The sequence below is a fragment of the Polyodon spathula genome, chromosome 20, assembly GCF_017654505.1.
Source record: "Polyodon spathula isolate WHYD16114869_AA chromosome 20, ASM1765450v1, whole genome shotgun sequence".
NCBI lineage: Eukaryota > Metazoa > Chordata > Actinopteri > Acipenseriformes > Polyodontidae > Polyodon > Polyodon spathula.
Window position 1 is genome coordinate 22,918,714 of NC_054553.1, and position 23,618 is coordinate 22,942,331.

General features: G+C 35.9%; 2 long non-coding RNA genes across 2 annotated transcripts; both read left to right on the top strand.

Annotated features, from left to right (window-relative positions):
- The first annotated feature begins 248 nt into the window (after positions 1-248).
- LOC121295929 lies at positions 249-3,345 on the top strand. Its single transcript, XR_005946983.1, has 3 exons — positions 249-334; positions 637-716; positions 2,925-3,345. It is a non-coding gene; the product is annotated as an uncharacterized LOC121295929 (long non-coding RNA).
- A 14,817-nt stretch (positions 3,346-18,162) lies between these two features.
- LOC121295253 lies at positions 18,163-22,787 on the top strand. Its single transcript, XR_005946892.1, has 3 exons — positions 18,163-18,323; positions 19,293-19,379; positions 22,367-22,787. It is a non-coding gene; the product is annotated as an uncharacterized LOC121295253 (long non-coding RNA).
- Positions 22,788-23,618: the final 831 nt, after the last annotated feature.

Here is a 23,618-nt window from a genome sequence, read left to right on the forward strand (position 1 = left end):
ATCTACTCTATCCTCCTTTTGAGGCTAATTCTGTACATTCTGTTACCATAGTGGAAGGGTGATCAAATACAAATAATTGGGCAGTCCTCAAAATGTGTTGTCTGTTGAAATCAGTATAATATTGAGATAGGATAACTGTTAAACATAGATTTATTTTTCAACTGGTCATATCAGAGAACAATTTACTGCAGCTGATGTGTAATAATATGTTAAGGTGTGGAAGTTTTATTTATTTCTTTTTCTTTTTCAGTGATTTATTTCAGCCCACAGAGGGTGCTGTTGTCCGTGGCCTGAATACCAGCGATGGCAGACAGGTCCACAGGAATACCCACAGGTAAATAGGCCCACTGGAGCGTCCACAGGTGCTTTGAAATAATAATAACAAAAGGTGAAATATAAATAAATAAATAAATAAATAAAACACAGTAATCAAAAACTACAAAGAAAAGGTGCTGCACTCAGCAGGTTTACCCCAACCATCTCTACCCGCACGACCTAGGTCCCCGTCCTACACTTGCTCCCTCAGCCTGCTTCTTATACATGTATGGGATCTGCCCAAGGTTTCCCCGCTATTAATATTTTTATTTTCTTATCTTTGGGTTTCTTTTTTTTTTTCCTTTTTATGACCGTTCTCAGTCCTGGAGCAGAGCTGCCCTCTTCCTGCAGCACTATGAACACTCCAGAAGAGTCAGCAAAGATCTCCCCCTTTACATGAGGTTTAACAACTTTTTGTTACTTCCCTAGAATTGTGATTAAGCTTTCATCAATTCAGTTTATTTTTAGCTGACACCATTGTTATTCTGCCTGCCCTTTAAGAGCATTACAGCTAAGAGTGTTTTAGCTTCATGGTTTACTAAAGTCTCAATCATGCAATGTGAATTTTGGTCTGAACATTACAGAATATCAGATTTGAATGTGTTAGGGGATTTAGAAAGTTAATTGCTAGTTACAGCTTGTACAGCTTATACAAAGATGAGTAATGTTGCAGGGAAGGGCTTGTATATCTGTACGTGTATCACATACACTGCATCATATGCACGTAACCAGCTTACTGGTCGGGTTACTTCTCTGAGACCCTGTGAGTATTTTTAGTAGAACTTGTTTTGAAGGTGGATTTAGGTACTTTGAAATATGTGACCCAGGACAGCGAAATCAGTCACTTGGTCAAAAATTTCAAAAACCGTTTTACTGTGGCAATGGATTGGACATATAATAAGCTTTAAAATAATACCACACTTATTGATATGTCTCAAATGGGGCCTGAGATATGACATTTTGAAATCAGAAAAGTCAGAAGACGCCATTTTGAGAAAATTAAGTTGAAACATGGGACACCTACTTTCCAGCTATTTCCTTAGCAACCATTATGTTAGAATTCTGACACATACATCAAATGTTCACCAATAACTCCTCATACCTTTCTGCAAAATATGACAAAGAAATTATATGATACAAATATTTATTTTTCATTTATTGAAACATAGAATTATTTATTTATTTTTTTTACAATTCATGGCTTTTTTTTTTTTTAAACAAAAATGTGAATGCTTTTAAATTAAAAGTGCTGAACTATTTACATTTACGTTTACTATTTACATTTCACTTGGTATTTGCATATTCTGAAAAACATATCTTGGACTACCTTACCTCAGTTAACACTAGCTAGTCCAGGATTAGTGCTGATTAGATCATTGCTGATAGTGGCGCTGATTTTTCCTAAGAGAATCAGATCCTTCTCGAAGTCTGGCAAAGAACCCATTGATTTCCTCAGGTCAAATATATTTTCGTCAGAAAATACCTCAACACAGGGTTTCCCATCATTCAGTTTGCAACTGTATTTAGACGACTTATTTACACAGCTGTAATTATGTTTTTTTTTGCAACTCAGTTCTAGTATTGTTATCAATAACAATGTCAGGGACATGATTCTCCATCACCACAGCTACTTCATCAATGACAGCCGCGTCGTCATCACTATCAGCACTGAAATTATCATTTTTGCTTATGCTGTCAACATTATCAGAGTCATCTACATCACCACTCTCACTGTCAGACTCAGACAAGCACGCACCATCACAAAAACATCCCGAAACCAGCTGCATCCACTGTCTGTCAGTCACAGCAGATTCCATGTTGCTGGACAGTAAAATGCTAATAGAATTTGCAACATCCTGTTCTTTTGATAAAGACATAATACACATGTGATTTATTTATTTATTTATTTATTTGCAGGGGTTTAATATCGCAAGTTCTCTGCGTTCACAACCACAGCAATGCCACTGTCCCAGAAGTCAAATCACATGGGGGCATTCAGCCAATTGGTGGATACTACAAGAAGCCAAATGGCGTCACGCATAGCAACACAAACTGTTTACACTGCAACCACTTCTTAAAACTGTTTGCATTGGCTAAATAAGATGTCAGTCTATTAATGACCTACATAAAGCGGGAAAGAGGGAAACTACAGCTTTCAAAAGATACCCAGATGGTCTGTATACGTGGATGGACGATGCTGCTGTGATTCCGTGAATTGTACAGATTTTAGTGTTTGTTTCAGCTAATTTTGATAATCTATAGGTCGCTGTTGTTATCAAACTGTCTATTTGCAGTATAATAGAGGTATTATTTTACAAAATAAACTAACAGTTTGGACTGTTAAGTACACAAAAATATGTAAAACTCAAAATCGATAATTCATGACTTCACTCAGTAATCTAGCCACTGTGTAAAATCTACATATGCGACTTCCGACTGATTTTGCTGTCCCGGGTCACATATTTTCTTTAATATGAGCTGGGATATACCTTTCGAAACAATGGGGAACAGCCACCAGGTAAACCCTACAGACTGGTCTAAGGTGTCTACACTGGGGGTTTTGGGGGTGCTGATAGATTTTTACTTACATCTGTCTCTATCACACTCAGAAATACTCAAAATACTTGGACGATGGATCGATGCATCGAATCGGTCAAATACCCATCAATGGATCAAAACAAAATGAATAACGTGAAACCATGTTACATTCATCAATTTGATTAGGACAAAATAAAATTATGTAAAACTGTACTCTAGTTCCCTGATATTGCTTAGTTTTTTTTTGTTTTTTTTGTTTTACTATTTCTTTCAAAATCCCACCCCCACACATACTTACACACTTGCAATTTCTGACAAGACGTGGTGACGTATGCCTCTGAAACCTCATTACACGTTACTGAAGATCCACTGCTGTGGTTGAAAAATAACCAGACATGCTTTTCAAAACTAGCAACCATGGCAATGTACATGTTAAATGTCTCATTAACATTAGTCCCAAGTGAGTGGGTGTCCAGCAAGGCCAGGATGATGGTTAACAAACTCTGTTCTTCTTTGAAACCAGAGAATATGGGTGCCATCATTTTTCTCAACAAAAAAAAAAGTTTCCGGAGCATGGCCTTTGTAAAAGAAGTTGGACATGAATAGTTAAATTAGTTAACATTGAATTGGTTAGTCTTCCCTCCTCATTGGATTTTGTTGCAAATAATTTTTTTCTAACCCAGCTGCTGTCAGTGAAGACATCTTAAGGTAAGAAACATTTAAATCATTTTAACCATTTGGGAAAACTTGCTGGGCATCGTTTGATTTATATTAGAAAATAGGAAATGTATAAGATTTACTTTACTGTAAAATTAGAAAAAGTAAAATTAAATGATGCCATAACAGAAATGTCATGAAATGTAGGCCATTTCTAACATTTCTGATGCACAAAACATTAAAATAAAGGAAGACGCAACACAAGATTCACATTTACAACAGAAAAATGACTGCAATGTGAAAAGTATCTCTGTAGTGAGCATGGTTGGTAATATGCATTAGCAACACCACACAAGCTTTCATTTTTTATTTCCCCAATTACTAATTTGAAACAAGAAGCAAACATTTTCTAATTCATGTCTAAGGACCAGAACACCACACTGTCCACTCACTCTTGGCCCAGCTATTTCCAAATGTTGGAACTAGACCAATGTTTAGGAACAAACAATGATGGCATCTGCCACTGTACAACTCTGCTTTATTAAATCTCTGGGTTTTTCTTTATCCAGCACTAAGAAACCTTTATGCATCAAGAAACATGCCTAGGGGTGGGCACTTAGCCATCTGCCTTCATCATTAAACATGTTAAGGAACTAATCCACCAGAAATGTTCTATATATAGGCAGACTCAATTCAACATTAGGCTTGTACCTTATAGGTTTACATAAGCACTCGCTGACATAAGCAATAGGTTTCTAATTAAATATTAGTTTGAGCCATAGTGCTGTTGGAAATGATTGGTTGTCTCAAGAACAAGCTGGTTAACAGACTGAAGTAGCACAAAAGCAGAACAATATTATGCACAAAACACAAGAAAACACCTTAGCAAGCACCTGAGAATGGTAGCAATGGGCACTGGAAACATAGCTAGGCTGGCAAGGTGTATTCAGTTGAGCACTTGGGTATGCTCACAGAGCTGTGAGGGGAAGCTCTCATAAGTATGGCACTGTAACAAAGTGCCCGCCCCCGTGTATATTATCTGTTATGTGTTGCGTGTGGTGTGTTTAAATGTTGGTGTATAGACATTGGTACACGGGATATAAACGGGTCTGTGTAACACGAGTGTTTAAAAATGTATATGTGTATTTAGGCACGAGGATTGCACAGCACTTCACGTGCAAGTAAAATGTAGTAATATGTGAGCACGGGGAATTGCACTTTATTAATTCACGTGCTGGGATTCAAGTGAATAATTAATTGGTAATTGAATCCCAGCACAATAGTATATATAGATGCACGTTGTCACATACTGGGGGTTGGGTGTTCGGTGAGCGGAGAACGGGATTGGAGACGGAGGAAAGAAGTATAGTAGTAATAATAATAATAATAATAATAATAATAACAACAACAACAACAAAGAAGTATCTGCTCACCGTGTTTGTCAGTGTCTGTCCGTGCACCGTGTTGTTAAGTTTAGTCTGTTTTTGTTTGTCTATTTATTTTGGCGTAGAGTGCCGTGTCCTGTGTTTTCGTGTTTGTTTAAACCTTTTATTTTGTATTAAACCGGCGCCAACAGGCGTCTTCATCATTTCATTTCATCCGTCCTGTCTTTGTATATTTCATTCCTTCCTGGTTCTGACGCCGCCCACTTGGCCGTCTTTGTGACAGGCACCAAGAGAAGACAAGTAAGAGACAAAAACTACAGCTGTTGAAAAGCAAATACATTGTTACTACAAAAAAGTGAGGACCACAGTGATGACCTTGTATAGCATCTGGTAGCATATCAAATAGCTGAACATGGAACTGCCCCAAATTTGAAACAGGAACCAGATGAGATCCCAATTAACCTAGTTTCACGTTGTAGACAGAAATGCAGCATAAGCCAAACTAAGACAGAGATTCTGGTTTCATCTGTATTATATGTATTTTAATAAAACACTGTGTGCTCTTCAACATATCTCAAGCGTGAACAGAAATATTCTGTAAGAATCACAAACACCTGGGAACAAAGCACATATTTTAATTGACTGCCATCTGCAGCATAATCTTTTTGTGTAACTGGGCTGTTCGTCACTCAGCTGATGATTTGATATACAAATGGATTCTCTGACATGTCTTCTGTAAAGCACAAAAGATGCACCTCCCTGTTAACAGTTGGCTGCCAGACTCGGAACGTTGTTTTGCCATTTCATGTACGCTGTAATGAATGATGTCTTGGAGCAGCCTACCAGCATGATTATTCTTATTGCTGTAGCACCTGCTCAGTGTGCACCGACTATCCCGTTTAAATGCTGTTAAATCTGTCCCTGTTTCTGGTAGGCTTTTTTGCAACCCTGCTGCTTCCTCAGATTGTGTTGCAGGAATCACATGGGACATCACATGATCAACCTAATTTGCATCTCTAATACAGGGTAATGCCAAACAATGGTGATCCTTCGCCCTATTCACAGTGTTATGGCAAGTATATCACTCTCTCACTATATTCATATATGAATATTGATTTCCAAATAAATAGTATCCTCTTTTCTCTTTTATTTTATAAAGATCAATGGAAAACTTTTTTCTTGGTTATCTAATTTAATTCTTCTTTTTAAGACTATAACTTTCATACAAACTGCTTTGACAACTCATCTGTGAATCCCTGATCAATTCCAATTATTTTTTGTACCATAAGTCATTTTTTTCAGTTTCAATCACTGTTCTACTCATTTAAAATACAGTTAAATGCCAGTTTACATCAACAGTACTGACACAAAACAATTTCATTTTCTTCCTTCTCTGTACCTATACCTGAGAAAACAAGTCCATATGGCCCAAACTTTTTGCACTCAGAACCAGATACTGGTTTCCTAAATACTGTAGATTTATTGGTATTTGTTCCATATTTAAAGTGGTTGTAGTGAACAAAAATCCACTCATCTTCCATGTCAGGCACATCCAGTTCCTATATTTGACTTAAATGTGCAGTATCTAAAGAAACACACATTGTAGCAAACATTTGCATTTGAAATGATGCACTGGCACTACATTAGGGTTAAAGAAACTTCTTAGTTGCTATGCCTTATTCACAGGTCTGTTACTGCTTTAGTCATTTCATCTTAGCAGTGTCTTTTATGTAACAGCATGTTATGTTACTGGCTGAAACTGGAAAGAAGCTGGCTGTTTAATTAGAGGAAAGAAGGTGTTGAAGGGGCAGGACAATTTAAATCTGCAAATGACTCAAGTGCAAAATTACCTGAAAGCGAGGCTTGCAAACAGATTTCTTGAAATAAGACATCATGTTTTAAAATGGAAATATATATTTATTTTAATATTTCTTTTTTTAAAACATTTGAGATCCATATAGTGAATGGAAATGCACAACAGGGAAGATTTATGAAATTATTTTGTTTGCTACAAGATATTGGTGAGAATCCACTTCTAGGCAAGATATATACTGTATGACTTTAATTACAACATGTTGTACCAGTTATGGTTAGATGGTATCAATCATTTAAAGAAATTATATTATATATATATACATATATATATATATATATATATATATATATATTATATAAATGTAAGACTAGAGAATTCTCTCATCTCTTAAGAGATGAGAAAGACTACGACTATATGAAACTGTGGCAGTAATACAGCTGGTTTGATAGCACAGTATAGCAGAACTGACAAGGAGAAAGATTACTGCACACAGAGCGGCACATAAGCACACATTGCCTTTTATGCTGTTTGCTTGTTTGACAAAAAATTGAGTCTGTTTAATGTGTGTGCTGATTTTTGCTTCATAAAATTGCTTTTCAATGTATCATCTATGAACTATTTTGAGGGTGCTTCAAATCCATTTGCTAAATGTTGGGAGTGCTTTTAGCACAATACTTACATTTGTGTCCTACCTAGACACAATATATCAGCTTCACACAACAACCAAGAAGAGAGGCGATCCTAAACAGGTACAAGATCATTTTAAAGTAAGCAGGAGTGAACGGGATATTGCTGAGTGCAATGAAATGAGGGCTGCTTGACTACAATTGTTTTAGTGTTCAGGAAAGGCTTTTGTCTTGAAGAATGTGCTGGTTGAAGTAAATGTAGCGAATACAATAATTCCTTAAGTCTTACTAACTGTGCACTTACATTAGCTACATTGACATTAGCTACACATTATAGCAAACATACATTTTCATTTTTAAACAGACATCTGGTACTTCAGTAGGGTTAAGAAAAGTTCCACTTTTATTGTCTGGCTATCCAATATGTCTGTTACTGCTTTACTTCCTTGTTCATTTCACGCTAGCAGTGCCTTCTGGGTCAAAGTAAGTTACTGGCTGAAAGTATGTCAGCCAACAGGGGAAGCAGGTTATTTTGACAGGAAAGAAGTCAGTGAAGGGGGTTTTGTTTAGATATTGACAGTGCCAAGAAAAAGTTTGTGAACCCCAGTGATAATTATGGAAATTCCACAGTTTTACCATGGTAGCCGTCTTGAATCAAAATCTTGATTTGATTTTTTAAAACTATTTTCTTAAATATCCATTAATATATTAACCAATTCCATGTCTTTTGAAACATGTATGAATTAGACAAACAATGAGTAATTAAGATTCAGGGTATGTGAAAAAGTAAGTGAACCCCTGGTTTTATCAGCTCAGTTAAGGGGATAATTAAAATCAGGTGTTTAATTAGGTAGATCTTCAGGGGTGAGTTTGGGAGGCCCTACCCTATATAAAGATCAAAAACTTTGTGAGTTTGGTCTTCACCATACAGGTGTGTGGAAACACGTCATACCACAATCAAAAAAAATCTCTGAGGACCTCAGAAAAACAGTTATTGATGCTCATCAGTTTAGAAAGGGTTAAAAAAAAAACATGTGTAAGATTTTGGAACTCCACCAATCCACTGTCAGACAGACAGTCTACAAATGGAGAAAGTTCAAGACCACAGTCACTTTACCCAGGAGCGGTCATCCTACCAAAGTCACAAAGAACCCCAGAGTAACATCCAAGGCTCTGCAGGCCACTCTCGTCTTGGCTAATGTGAGTGTTCATAACTCAACTATCAGAAAAAGACTGAACAAGAATGGTGTTCATGGAAGGATAGCCAGGAGGAAACCACTGCTCTCTAAAAAGAACATTGCTGTCCATCTGAAGTTCGCCAAAGAGCACATAGATGATCCACAACACTTCTGGAACAATGTTCTCCTGACAGACGAGTCAAAGGTAGAACTTTTTGGCCTCAATGAGAACAGAATAACCTCATCCAAACCATCAAGCATGGTGGTGGGAGTGTGATGATTTGGGGCTGTTTTGCTGCCTCACGACCTGGACGGCTTGCCATCATTGACCATGAATTCTGCATTGTATCAGCTGATTCTAGAGGAGAATGTTAGGCCATCCGTCCATGAGCTGAAGCTGAAGCTGAAGCTGAACCGAAAGCGGGTCATGCAGCAAGACAATGATCCTAAACATTTTTTCAAAAGAATGGCTGCAGAAGAAGAAATTCCGTGTTTTAGAATGGCCTAGTCAAAGTCTGGACCTAAACCCCATCAAAATGTTGTGGCAGGACCTGAAGCAAGCTGTCCATGTAAGGAAGCCCTCAAATGTCACAGAGTTGAAACAGTTCTGTAAGGAGGAATGGGCCAAAATTTTTAGTTTTGGGGAGTTTTGGGGAAGCTGAGCACTTGTTTGTGCTCAGCATTTAATGAATGAACAGAACAGTAAATAAAAAGGTTGTAACAAACAAAAACACAGGACATGGCACATTCACCAAATTAAAGAGTCAAACAAAATGGACTAACATTTAAACAAACAGTGGACTAACAAACAAACATGGTGAGTGGTTATATATTTTACTTTGTTTAGTTTTCTCATTTTTAATTCTCTCCTCTCCACACCCGTTCTCCACTCCTCGAACACACAACCCCGAATGAGTGAAAACATGCTGCTTTTATGCAGCTGTACCGAGACTTGATTGTTAATCAATCATTCAATTGGAGTCGCGGTACAACTGCACGTGAATTAATAAATAATAAATAAAGTGGAATTCCCCATGCTCACATATTACATTTTACTTGCACGTGAAGTGCTGTGCAATCCTCGTGCCTAACTACAAATATACATTTTGTAACACGTGTTACACAGACCCGTTTATATCCTGTGTACCAATGACTATACACCAACATTAACACACAACATACAACACGAAATACACACAGGGGTGAGGCACTTTGCCACAGAGAGACTTACCAACAGTTTCAGGAATCGCTTAGTTGTCATTGCTGCTCAAGGGGGTACCAGTTACTGAATCTAAAGGTTCACATACATTTGTACAGTATATTGAATGTTGAATCATTTGTGGATAAATAAATGTTGAAAAAGTGTCATGTTTTGTGTCATTTGTTTAATCAGGTTATATTTATCTATTATTAGGACAGATTAAGATGAACACTTTAAGTTTGAAATATGTGAAAATCCTAACAGGTTCACAAACTTTTTCTCGGCACTATATATACCGGAATAGATAGTTATAAGTCCTTTATTAGTGCCGTGTGAGTCACAACCTGGGATCCTTGGATCTGGCAGATGATTGTCTTTGAGCAATCGGTATGCAGAGAGTATGAAACTGTCATGTCACCCGGTAGTTTCCATTGCACCCTTCTCATTGCTGAATCATAATTCAGGACAAAGACATCTGCCATTATATTACTTCACATTTAATATAAAATACTGCTAATATAGTTCTATTCAGCTTGTAGGAATGGGCTTTAACAAGATAGGCGTAGCAATATCCTAGCCAAATGATCTCCAATGTTAATTCAATAGTACAAAAGTCTAGCTCTGTAGCAGTGACAATGGAATGAGGCATTGGTTTCAAAATACCACTGCAGTGGTAAGTTTTGTATGTCTTGCATATCATTGGTATCACATTTGTATGGAACGAATATTAGTATGAATGTGCTTGCTGCTGAATCGCTTGCATTAGAACATACGAAAGAATGAGAGAAGCTGAGAGAGATTAAAAAACAAAATCTTGTCAAGACGGGTTATAAAGGATGCAAATGATTCAGAATCCACAAGATGACTAGGTACCCTCTCTATACCCTCACCACTCTGTGTGAAGACATGTCTGTTTTTCCCTGTGTCCTAAGTCTGCACTTCATTTGCTTCCTCTGGTCCTGGTTTCTGTGCTGTTCTTGTTAACTTTGTATGAGTATGAGATATCCTTGGAGATATCTTGGTGAAACTAAGAAATTTAAGCATCTTTGTATCCTCAACAGATCTCTCTGAATCTTCTTTTAACTGTATGTGTAACCATTAACCTGTCCCAATGCCTGTAGTGGATATGAGAAATAATACATAGGGCAAATGCAATAATTTTGTAGGGGGCTGGTTAATGGTTACACTCTATTGCCCCTGATGCACTTTAGTTATATATTGGATAGTTTGGACGTGATTCTGAGAACCCCACTAATGTGATTTTTAAAAAGTCACTAGGATGTAATGACTCAAACAGAAATATTCCAAAAATAATAACAATAACAACAATAATACTACATTACTTAACATTAATCAGATTTTTCATATTCACTCTAAGAGGGCGCAATATTAATGTCTGATCCTGTGACAAGGTAATGTCACGGCCCAGGATATCAGCAGGCAGAAAGACTCAGAGACACAGAAAAGTTGCAGATGCGCACGTTTAATAACAAAACAGTTTGCAAAAGACAGGAATGAAACAAAAGGCACAGTGGCCAAAACAGTTTTACAGAAACTCACAACAGTACAAGACGAACGACGCAGCAGCACATACCTTCTCTCCAACACCAACACCAGCATTAACTCTAACCCTTTCTCTAAACCCAAGATCACCCTATCTATAAACATGTGGCTGGAGCCTTAATAATCATTTAATCACTTATTCAATTCACAATTATTTCCTTTTTGTTTTGCTGAGCAGCTTTATGTGGGTGCTGACAGAACAGAGTACACAGTATGGGACTTCCTCTATTGATGAGGTCATCTAATCTTGGTACAGTGCACAGCAGACAAGGGAAACATTGCAGCAATTCAATTCAGAGCACAACACTGTTAGCAACCACTCTGTGAAAGATACCAGAGCAAGGCATTTCACTTAACCATAGGGCCATGATAGCAAACTAAACAGAAATGTTAAAGAAATACCATTCATGTGTGTCATATACTGTAGCAGTGCTGACAGGTTAAAAAAGAAAATACATTTTTCACATTTTTGCTTTAACTGGAAAACCTTATGTAGCATGCGGACCTTTCTAGAGACCTATGTCTACAATTAAACAGTAATATGGCGAAGCATTTAAATCTAGTTCTGAATAAAACATTAGCAGTCCTTATGGGTATATGTTTGTTTAGCTGCAAAGCAAATATGTTTCAAAGCACTCCCTAACTTGCCAAGTCTTCAGTGAATTGAAAGTGAATGTGTCATGAGAATTTATAATCCTGCTTCTTCAGAGTTCTGCATGTGCACAGCACTGCATAACTCAGATTACAAAAAAAAAAAAAAACAGGTTTAAAACTGTGCACTCATTATTATATTTAAACAGTATTCATTATAAAAAAGATATTATTATTATTATTATTATTATTATTATTATTATTATTATTATTATTATTATTATTATATATTATTAATACAGATTAAGTAGCTTCAAATGGCATTTCAAATTTAACCTTCCCTTGTTATTGTATGGTGTTTGCAACCAGTAGTTCTGGGTTCTATTTAGTTATTATATGTTTTCTCTAAGTTAGCCTTCATCTGGCTGGGACTGATCTGCCATCCTCATACAGTCCTTCAAAATATAGTAGTGTATATGTGAGGTTGACCGATGGTTTGGCTGGTAAAAGCAAGCCAGGAGTCACCTAGCAAATGAGTAGAGCTTTTGCACACTTTTTCTGTTGGGTAAAATATAATAAAACCTCTGGGGAGATGCAATCTCTGCAGGTACAGAAATAGTCAGCCCTTTAGCAATAGAGCTTTTATTATCCCGTTAGAAGTCATTGTGTAGCACAGTCTACCACCTGAAATCTTTCAGAAGCATTTTATATTCATTGCCTGTCAGGTGGGTTACTCAACCAAATCAATTTGAGTGATTTATATATTATTTTATTTAGAACAGTCCTTTATATATTATCTACTATCTCAAGGATAACTCTAACTTATGGTTTGCCTAGTCTGCCTTAACAAATCTATAGCACAATTTAATAATAATTAAATTACTAAGCAACATCGGATCTTCCAGAATCAGACATGTTTGGAAGTTAAATTAAATGCACCACCTAACTGGTGAAAATATACAGGGTGTCCCTTAAGGTAGGTATCATATGCAATATCATATATTATACAGAGTAGAAGGCCACTGACTATCCACTGACTATCTGCACCACAGTTCTCAATTAAGAACTCTTTGCTTGGAGACATTACAAGAATTTATAGTCAAAGCACCTTGAAACAGAATTATGGAAAAAAATGAAAAAAAAACACACAATATTTTAGTAATTGCAATAAGAACTGCTCAACATAATTGCAAACTGCGTAGTTATGCTGGCTTAACTCGATGATGTGAAGTAGAACATATGTTTAATTTATGATTCATTGAAGAGTCAGTCTTTTTCCTAATGGTTTCATATATTTAGCTGTGCTACAGTACACATACAATAACAACAGTGCTGTCCAAAAACATAGTAGTTTCCATACTACGGTTAATACACTTAAGAAAACTACTGGAGAGTTTGTCCATGCTGTTATTTTTGTTGCCCTATTTGAGCTGGAATGAATCAGCATCTTAGGCTGTGTGGTCCAGTGCTTAAAGAAGCACCCTTATAACTAAGTGGTCCCCAGATCAAATCCCAGCTCACCCACTGACTCACTGTGTGACCCTGAGCAAGTCAGTTAACCTCCTTGTGCTCTGTCTTTTGGGTGAGACTTTGTAAGTGATATCTTGCCACTGATGATTAGTTCACACCCCCTAGTCTCGTATCTTGTAAAGCGCTTTGTGATGGTGGTCCACTATGAAAGATGCTAAATAAAAATTATTATTATTGAATTGAATGGAAAGGCAAGGGCTGGACCATACATATCAGACATGTCTTATTGTTCAACTGAAGAGCAAGCTCTGTAGTTGAGAGGCAAGTGTGTGTCATATGCTGATAATAATAACTCATTAGCTGCGAGGAGGAGATATCTTACAATGTATACCTGTAGTACCAGGATATCAAACAGCAAAATGCAAGCGCAGTTCAATGTGATCATATATCATGTTAATACACATAAAAAAGGTATAGCTGCTGTAGCATTTAAAGAAATACTGCTCATACATGACCTTGGCTTGTGTACTATTTATGCTATTCATCCTTTTTTTTTTTAATATAGGTCTACTTCACTCTGCTATTCAGAAAGTGTTTGACCCTGAATGCTATTCATCTTACTGGTGGGTGAACATTAGAAGACACTTATTGCATTGTAGTCAGTATTGTAGCTTGTAGATATAATGGGCAGGATTTTCAAAAAACAGTTATTGTATCGAACTCGTGGTATAGTAACGAGAGCTTTAATAGCAAGTGATTTTCAAACAAAATGTGTTAATTAAATCAATCAATGCATTGAAATTGGGTCGATGAGATCGTTAATAAACACATTTCTCATTAAAAAGCTTAATTGTTGCAGGTCACCTACATCACTTCTTGTCTCAATGACTAGATAAGGGAAACTTGTTAATCAAAATGCTTGTTAACGAGATCAAGAAAGATCACTGGAAGCAGAATTCGCTGTATGTAAAACTACTAGCATACATGGAGGCAGCTCTCCCACCAATGAGCAGCAGCCAAATGGAAATAAGAAATAATGACCATATCTATGTTGTGTTTAATTTGTAAACTTAATTTAAAATTGTGCATTTTGTCATGCAGAATATACATTTATTTAGAACACCACATATAAATGATGATTTACAGTTATCTGGCGTGCACAGATTAAAAATAAATAAATAAAAATGAAACCCCACTAGTCATTTACCCTCTTTCGGGGGAATATTTTGCCACAGCTTACTATACATATAACTCTTGTAATGTACATTTTACAATCTTTTTTTTGGTAACAAAAGAAAAAAAAACATAAGCCATCTATGAATATTGGTTGGAATTTATTTTGTTATGTCGACATCCACTTTTGTCTGTATTTTAGTATCCATGTTAATGATTTCGATCATATTCCTAGTGGATCGTTGTGTCCTTGTAGGCCTGTTCTTAGTTCTTGTGTGGATAAGACACAGGTGTTAAAAGCCAAGATTGAAAATCTGCAATCACCTTAGGAAACTTTATTGTAAAAATTAATATTTTGTTTTCTTTACCAAGATTTCAGTTGTACAATTCGAATAAAATCTACAGTAGAGGTCTGCTGTCATGTAATGTACACATGCAGAATTAAAAAAGGCTACAGTTGCATTGGTTACAGTTTCTTGGTAGTAACATTACAGTTCATACAAATAACGGTATATAATTTTACCAATACAACAAACGTTCTGTAAGGTTACAAATGGTTAAAACAAGTGAATAAATCTCCTTCATGACCACAAGTATAGAAAAGGCTAATATTTTCACAACAACAAATATTGAATTATCTAGGTTGTCGGTAAGAAATTAACTCTGTACACTCGCTCTATCTGTATCGTCAGCCGAGGTCTGTTCAATTTCTGTTTCAAAGTGAGTTATATACTGTTTTGTTAATTAAAATCTTCTTTTTCCAAATGCAAATTAACTCAATTAAAGCAAATTATGACAATTAACACAGACTTGCTTTTTAATTCCCAGGCAAACAAAAGAAATAATCGCAAGAAGCACTGCTCGTTAAGATATTATTTCATAAATTAACATAATTTCAGAAATCACATTAGGATGATTGTTTAATAACAAAATAGGCATAACGACCGCCTGAAAATGCCAAAATGAACGCAACATAGCAATTTCTTGATTAACACTGGAGTTATCATTTACGACCTTTTGAAAATCTTGCCCAATATGAGGTAATCTTCAACCATAAAAATACATGGATGTTATTAATATTTTTTTTTTATAAAGTTACAATATGTTTCATTATTAAATTAAGTATTATGAAATATGTTAGCCCTGGAATTTCTGAGCTGCCAGGATTTTAATCAATACAAAATGCACTATCCATATCATCCAAGTTCATCGACTAGAGGGAGTTGAAAAAAGGTCATTGGTGCAGAGGGAATTCAAAGAAAATGAAGATGTTTATTTGTACTCTTTTTATTTAATTTGCCTTTATTTGTGTACTTGTTATTTTTTACTTGCATAAGCAGGCTGCATTGAAATCCTTTCCTAAGGAAGAGATTTCTGATGAAGTTTTAAGCACAGGGACATAAAAGCATAGACAGATGGGGATTAGCAGAACTGAGCTTTGGGACAAAAAACTCTTTCAACTGTTGGACTAAACAAAAGAGGCATAGATACAATGTATATTCATATACTATTGGCTGCATAATATATTTCAGCCAATCAGAAAGAGCGCTTCTCCTACTGTATTCCAGGACACATCACAGAGAAAAATTCACAGCGTATCATTTTGAATTTTTACCATCCTGTACACCATATACATCACAGCTGTCCAGTCACATGCTTTAATTAAAGTGCATAGTCAGTTCAAAACGGTGACATCACAATCAGCCACTTAATGGTATTCTCTTCATTAAACTTTTCCCTCTGTTCAATGAAAATGACAATTGACTAAATAAAGGTTGGTAATGATTAGCAGAGTTTGCATTTTTCCATTTACCATGATTTCAGTCAGGAAACATAGACTAGACAACACTACTACATTATGCAGATTTTACACTACATTCTTTGGCTTTTGGCCTTGCCTTTTGAGGTAGCCTGCTCATAAATTAGCTTGCAGATAAGTGGAGTGGATGACCATAGGGAAGCCATGGGCAGGGGGCAGGGGGCAGGGAGCAGGATAACTGCTCTTCCTCATTAGACAAGTGTATCGAAGGACAAATAAGAAACTAGCTATTCCATTGACAATTTAGTTTGGTTTTGGAAGCGCATAAAATATGCTTGATGTTTACGTGATTTGAACGTTAAAAGTGAGTTCCCTGCCAGAATCACTGCTTTGCTTAATTTATCATGGCTTGACACCTCTGTTGGATTCAAAATACATACTTATGCTTTACCATGCTTTCGCAGTACTCTATTACACGTTGCTTTGCTTTTCCCATGGTAAACTTTTATAATTGATTATTCACTGTTGTATCATTTAACCAAATGTTGAATACCATTGCCCCTCAGTCTAGAAATGTTGCATAGCCACAAAAAAGTTATACAGACCACCAAACCCACTTGTGTCTTTGATTCAAAATTCAGCTAAATATATAAATATATTTAATGTTTAATAAATCTAAACAGTATTAGGGCATACACCTTCAATTATGTTAGCTGTGTATAATGGCATTTAAAACAGGATTGACTTATCCAGCTTTTTACATAGCTGCCATTACTCTGGTCCTACTGCAGTCGAATACACAACGGACTACTGTACTAGTATATTTAATGCAAAGAATTGTACTAGCTATGTATAGAAAGACAAAAACCCATCAGAGTCTGTCTGCTTTTTTTATGGGGAGTGATTGTTGCTGCTGATCATCATTGAAAGTGCATTGCATTTACAAGTATTGTTAAATGCTGTAAGTTACCGTAAGTTAACTTATTGTTCTCCTTTCAGGCCATGGCTTCCTAGGTCAACAACTTTCCTTTTGCTGGCTAGAGTGATTGAATTAGTGTAGGCAGCTCATGTGGTGCTGCCTCAGCCCTTGGAACAGTTCCACGTACATTGTGAAAGGAGGGGGGTGGGAATGGAGATGAGAACCAGTTCTTAGATATCCAGGACCAAGCATTAATGCAACAACTCTGTAGGAGAAGGAAGTTTCAGAAGTGGGTCAGAGTATCAGATTGACACTGTCATATAAGAATTGACAGTAAAACTGCTGTCAAAACAGAGTTCGTATGAAAAAACTACTGTACTTAATCATGTAACTGCATAGCCCTGAACTCAATAGTCTTATACTAACACTTGTTTTATACCACTGAAAAAAAAGTGTGCCTTTGCCTTAAAAGCCAAGCCAATCCAAAACAATTTGCACTGACACGAAATTTGTACTATGAGAGGTAATTTACAATAAGCGACTACTAAATTTGAGCAGGCCCAAAAAATTTGTAGTATCAGGAAATGTTTGTTTTCCGAGTTTGTTTTAACAAGAATTGAATGCGTGTGTGTGTGTGTGTGTGTGTGTGTGTGTGTGTGTTTATATATATATATATATATATATATATATATATATATATATATATATATATATATATATATATATATATATATACTGTACCAGGGTTCTTTGGTTGTTCTGTTGTTTTAATAGTAAAACTGGTGTGGAAGGACTGTAGGCAAGTGAAATGGAAGAAGGACTTCCCCTCCCCCTAATAGCACTACAACAGGGGTGAATGCAGATGGTAATCTATGAATCTTACAATATAATTACATATAGCACAGTACCTCCATTATCACCCAGAAACTCAGGGCTGGCTCAAGGCGTCCACGAACCCCACCCCAGCGTGAGGTCTCCTTCCCCCCACCTTTCATTCCTGGGATTCCTCTGGATGTATTTCTCTCTCTTTAGCTGTTAATACTGAGTGTACATGTCCTGAGCTCATTTTACACAATTTGGACGTCATGGACGCATGCTGTGAGCAGTTGATGGATAACACTTACAGAAAAAGGTCAGTTCCCTTCATTAACTGGTTCCTATCCGATCCTGTTTGAAATGTCTCTGGTACCATTTTCATAAACACTGAGGCTCGTCTAACACATGTGGCTGCAGCAATAAAATCACTCCATTGTGAAATACAAAATATATATTTCTTATCATGTTAACTGTAAACCTAGTGCTGGTCTAAATTCCCCCACTGTTACCCATGATGGTGGTTTATTGCATTCTTATCAATAAATACAATTAAAAGATAGAAGTGGTGCAGGGTTTTAATGCCAATTCGATTGAGATCCACCACTGTTTACATTGCAAACATCTCCAGCGATTAACTCCATGAATCAGTAATTGACAGGTCAAAAAAAATGTTTTTTATTTTTTTATTTTAATGATATCATACGTTAATAATGTAGACTTGTTCAACTCTCCATCCACTTTAATATTGCATATCTGCAGCAAACCAATTCTTAAGAATGTTAATAATTGGTTGTGGTGTGACTGGGTTACTGTTCTGTTATTTTTCTGCTCACATATCGGAATGCCTGTGGAGTGTATACCAGGGGTGTAGCCATTATATTTTACCTTGTGTCTCAGTACTCTTTAAATGCAGGCAAGGTGATTTTTATCAGGTTTATAGTCATTTAACACAGACTGAAGTTGCTATATATAACCTTTCGTTCTGTAAAAAGCAGGTTTCATCATGAGCAGGAAGATTAAACCTTAAGATGTTGTAAACGAGCTGAACTACCAATTGACTGGGGTACACATATGGAAAAACTGCAGTATGAGACAATGTAATAAACAGACATGAAGCAATTCGGTTTTAGTGTATTGATTGAACTTAATTGTAGGGCATACAGTACAACTTTAAATGGAAAGTATCATTCAAATCTTATTTAGTCTCAGTTCTGCTTCCTTAGTTAACTGCATGTTTTGTTTGTGTAAAAATACATACAGTACCTAACGAGCTTCTCCTTCCCAGAATCCTACTGGAAAATGATGTTGTCGGTGCAGTCGAGAGTTTACCTAATCCAATGTGTGCCCCTAACCTGGGACCAATCTGAACAAGGTACATTAAACTAGAAGAAACAAGTTGATTGAGGATGTGAGAGGTAAAAACAGTGGCTCATTGAAAATCACAGGACCACCACAGTAAAATCCTGATAACTTCCCATTGGAGGAAGAATTCATTAGAAGGAAACTAAATTAAATGAAATGAGTTGTTTTGATCACAGTTCAAGCTTCAACACTGGAATTCGGGACAAAAGGAAAACCTCAGCTGCTGAATTTGCAATGGTGCCTTCTGGTTTCCTATCACATCCAATATCCAATATAATAACCCAAAGAGGTATTGTATGGCATATTTAAAAAAAAAAAATGTGGTAAACTATGGTAAAAGCAAAGTATAACCAAGGGAAAACTGCACATTTACTGTCGTAAAAATGTATTTGCTGTCCAGAAGCACTAAATAGTGCTGAAACAGCTGTGGGAACTGTGACAATACCCTACATCACACATACAGTTCTGTCCTGTATAAAGTAGGTAGTCATGGTAGTTTTCATCCTTTATTGTAACTTGGTTGGAGTAATTTCTGCATTGCCCACCGTTTATAAAGTTTACTGCAGTATACTATGATAAATCATGATAAAGAATGTGAAGTATTGTGAAGGAACAAAAATACCTCAAAAAATCCACCTACAATATAAATGCATACTATAATAATGGTAATGCATGGTAAACTGCATTTTGTTTTTAAATTAAAATATAAGGTACAAAACTAAGCTGGACAAGTAAAGGATACAACACCAAAACTGATTCAGTTACCATTTGCTCCTGAAAGAAATGTAAAGAGAAACAAACCAGATTACAATGTAATAGTTATTATTTAGAGTATTCTGTGCCATTAATTTCATTAAACATGCCAAATAGCCATTGATGCTGAAACAGTAATAAATCATGTTTAGGAGCCCATATAATATTTAAGAGCAGTCTAAGTACTCAAAGAGCCTGAGATGAGTGGAAAGCATATATTTGGCAAATACAGGGTTAATTGGCCAAATATGGCAAAAAGTGCTACTGGAAGGAAATCTTTTGTTTTTTCCGCAGTTTCAGGTTGGAACGCATTGCCGATAGGACTTAGATCAGAGGTTTTCCATCGTCATTTTAACAATCTGCTGTATCGTTATTTGATAGAAGGCCTGTGTATGTATGTAATGTTGTGTACAGTTTTAAATGTGTTCTATATGATTGTAATTTGCCGTTGTGCTTTGTACCCCTTTGTAAATTAGCCATATATAGCGAATATGGCTTTTTCAATAAAAAATTGGAAAAATAAATAAATAATAAAATAATTTTCCCTTCTCCATGAGAATTTGTGGAGTGCTATTAATGATTTAGTCTTCAATTGTTCAATTGTTTTATTTTTTTCTCTCTTCATGGAAACTGCAGCTACATTCCTCATAGTTACCATTGCTGGTAGCTTTATTGTCATGCATTTCAGGTTTTATGGTTAAAATCTGATTTTACATTTTGAAAATGCTAATTCCATAAAACTGATTTTTGCAAATGCTAAAGCCGGAAGGAAGCGAGTGACTGGTATAAATCATATAATGATCATATATGATCATATAATAATTCATGGTTAAAGAATCAAAGTTAGTAAAGCATGGTATATGCACAATACAGGTACATGGTAAAAAACAAGGCACATGGCTTGCTTACATTTTGTTTCATTTTACAGTGACAAGGAGGCTTTTACAATAATTCATTTCTAAAAGGGAATGGATTAATACCAATTAGAAATGAAGTTTCTAATTTCACCTGAACAGTTAATATTAGTGATTCATTTAAATTGTTATACCTCTGAACTTTCGCACTCCATTGATCAAATATGACTCCATGTCCATTACTGGGTAATAATGGACTTAATATGATGCACTTTAAAAGTGCAGTTGTCTAGTGAGCTGTTTAATTCAAGGTCCTTTATAGACATACTTAATGCTCTGCCTGAACCTGTCTGTTTAGGATGGTAAGTTTTTTCAATATTGAAATGTAAGCCAACTCTACACAATATGCATTGTTCAGCCATTCCTGCAATTCATATACTGTGAGAGATCTTGTGTAAAAAGGTGTGTGTTGTATGTCTACAATTACTGTAACATGCTAGTAGTAACATATTGCTAGCTGTAATCTATACATTGCATAGGGAGTTCAAATACTTATCACATTTACTGGCTGTGCCCTTTTGCAAGTAAAAACAATGGGTAAGATTATGCACACTGGTTTACTTTGAATAGCAACAGGTTAACACCCAGAGACTTCATACAAGATTAGATAGAGGATTATGAACCACTTAAGTGTGCTTTTTGTGTATGTCACCCAGCCCAGGCTAGAATGGTAATGTAATTCCGTCATAGGTAAGACTACGTAGAGTACAGAGATTTAAAGAGCTGGTGCTTCACCTTTAGGTACTAAAACCTGACTAAGGTCACACGTACAATTAATTTGTGGTCTTAAGGTATAATGGGGGGACAGTAGTCAACAGAAATCTGGTTTTCAGTAGCTGGATTTAGTATGTTAGACTCAACTTTGCTAAACTTTTTATTGTTTTTAATTAAAGTAATTGTATAAATGCATACATTCGACCTATTACATATTTAAGTACATAGGTTTGAAATTTGCAGTTTTGAAAGAATTCTATAGCAAACATGTATTTTCTTTTTATCAGTTTCCTTGGGATTGTAACAGTGTGGATTTTTTTTTGTATTTGTAAGCACAGTTGATTTGAATTTTCTCTTCTAAATATTTATATTACTTTGCACTTTAGTTTATTATTTGTTCATTTACATTTTATGATTTATAATTTAGCACCTTATTTCTGTGTATATATGTCCTTCCTCCCCCTGCATATTTGCTGAAATTGTATTTCCTTTTAAGACGAATCAGCAGTGGGTGGGTTGTGGGAAAAGCCTGTTCTCCAGACTGTGTGATAGTCCTCAGTGATTGGATGATTTTAGTAATGTGTGTCGTAACTTCCTTTATTCTTTCTTTTAAAAGCTGTCCGGGAAAAGATTCGGGGGTCCCCTTTGTGTTTTAGACTCTGAGAGTCAAGGTTGGAGCGGATGGCTGCAGAGAATCAACTGAGCAATTAAGAAGAAAGCACCTGTTTGCGAGATGTTGTGCATTTTGGGTAACCATAGCGGTGAGATGTCTGTAGTAGACAGCCCTTTTTTTGAGGAACTCTGTTTTGAAAGAAAACTCCACTACCATCCCTGACTCTAAGGGGAAGCCTACCTTTTTGTCTTCACTTTTATGTTGAGCACTGTTTGTTTTGTTTGTTTTTGTCCGTGTTTAATTTGGGAACCTCAGGTCTGTGCTAGTGCTGTGTGTGTGGCTATATCTGTTTGAATACTTGTGAAATAAAAAATAAATCAGTTGCTGTTACTGAAACTAAGTAACCGTTTGATGCTTGAGAAAAAATGATGGAACACTTAAATAAATAAATAAATGTGTGATTATTTTGCATCCCTGGCATTTGTATTATGTTCTCTTCTGGCCCAAATAAAAAAAAAACGACCTGGTACTAACCTTTTTTTTATATATATATATATATATATATATATAAATATATATATATATATATATATATATATATATATATATATATATATTTCTGCCGTGCAATTCCCCAGTGGCGTAGTCAGTCCACAATGTTTTATAAATTATTCTCTAATTTCTGTAACTAAGTAGGTGTCACAGGATAACTGTTACACTTGTACTTCCTGGATTAGGAGTGCCTTCTGCATCATGACACTGGCTTGATAACAGGAAAGAAGCCATTGAAGGGGTGGGGCCAATTTTACCAAAGCAAGTACAGCACTAATTGAAAGACTTGCAAACAAAGATTTCTTTAACCAAGTGTAGAATCAAATCATGTTTTAAAATAAAAATACATCTTTACAATAATGTGTTTGTTTCAAAACTGGACATTTGAGACCTATTTAACAAATTGAAGTGCACAACAAGGAATATTAATGCAATTATTTTGTTAGCTGCAATCAGTTTACTAAATTAAGTGGCACATTTTGATATTCTTTTTTTCTTTCCTTTTTTAAAAAAAATCTGACTCATTATAAAAATAGCTGATAACTGTTACTACTAAACATAGGCAAATTTCAGACTCCCAAATATGTTATCCTCACCTTAGCACCATCTGCCAGGTTTTGACCTTTCAGAAAGTAACATACTTATGTACAAACCAGCTGCCTAAGTACCCAGTAGTAAACGTGTTCCAATTCCCATGTCAGCA